Raw genomic sequence first — 1,286 nt, 5'->3', positions numbered from 1 at the left:
TTATAAATCAAGTCGGGCTGTTAACTGCAAGATTACTCCCTTAAGAGTTACAATCTCAGAAATCCATAGGGACAATTCTACCTTGTGCTATGGGATCACCCAGGATAGAAAGCAAACGGGTGGCTATAAGTTTGACTTTATATTTCAATTATGGTTAACAGTAGTCCTTGTGGCACTGCTGGGCATTAAACCACTCACTGCAAAGGCCACACTTCAAACCCATTGAGATAGTTAAGGTTTATTGTGCCAACCTGGCTGATAAACACATGTGGGATTAATTGAACAGCGGAGGGATAAATGACTCTACAAGCTTTGCCTTTTGAGTTCTCAGGTCTCTGGCAATCTGAAGGCCAGACTAGGGTGCAGCTGCCTTAGTCAGTTCCCCGATTCAGCTTGCAAGGCTCACTTCCTGCAAGACATCCCTGAAGGAAAGTCACATGAACCTACTCGGATTCAGCCCTGGGTGCTGGAGCAGCCATGTGGAGACCCCTGCCAGCACTGAGATCTTACACACTCATTGATTCGGCTTCCTTCCTGCAGTCGGCATCATTGTGTATGTTTTGGGAGATGGAGGAGGGCTTTGTAGATCGGTGTCAGATATACAGGCTAATGGTGGACTTAGGGGCTTGGCTTAGACAGCACTGGATCGGGATGCCTTCTTAATGTACACTTACCCTTTATATAAAACTCTCTTATACATATGAGTTTCTGTGGATTTGTTTCTCGAGTCTACCCAGACTAACACACCCATCAACCATTTTGTTGAAGAAAGATGAGGCTGTCTGTTTTCATAAAGTTTGACCAAGCCTTAGACACCCTATATATTGTCACGATGCATTGGAATTGATTAGATGGCAGTGGGAATGAAATAATTATAATGAGTGATAATGATCAGCATCTTTTCAGTGACTTATTAGCTGCTTGAATATCTACCTTGTAAAAGTATCTTTTGTCCAGTTTTTCTTGGGTTAGTTGTCTCTTTATTGTTCTTGTTAGGTGCTGTCCAGTGGGTTTAGAATCATAGCGGCCCCGGGTACAACAGAACAAAACACCCCAGACCTGTACCATCCTCACAATTGATCTTATATTTGAGTCCATTGCTGAAGCCCTGGGTTAATTCATCTCATCAAGTGTCTCCCTTTTTTCTTTGTTTGCTGCCCTTCTGCTTACAAGCACTACATCATTCTCTAGGAACTGGTCTCTCCTGATAACATATCCCAAGTTTGCGGTAGAAGTTTTAAATATATTTTGATGTTATACACTTATCACACATATAATTCCTGAAG

This window comes from Tenrec ecaudatus, chromosome 7 (assembly GCF_050624435.1).
Source record: "Tenrec ecaudatus isolate mTenEca1 chromosome 7, mTenEca1.hap1, whole genome shotgun sequence".
NCBI lineage: Eukaryota > Metazoa > Chordata > Mammalia > Afrosoricida > Tenrecidae > Tenrec > Tenrec ecaudatus.
This window is presented reverse-complemented; position numbering follows the sequence as displayed.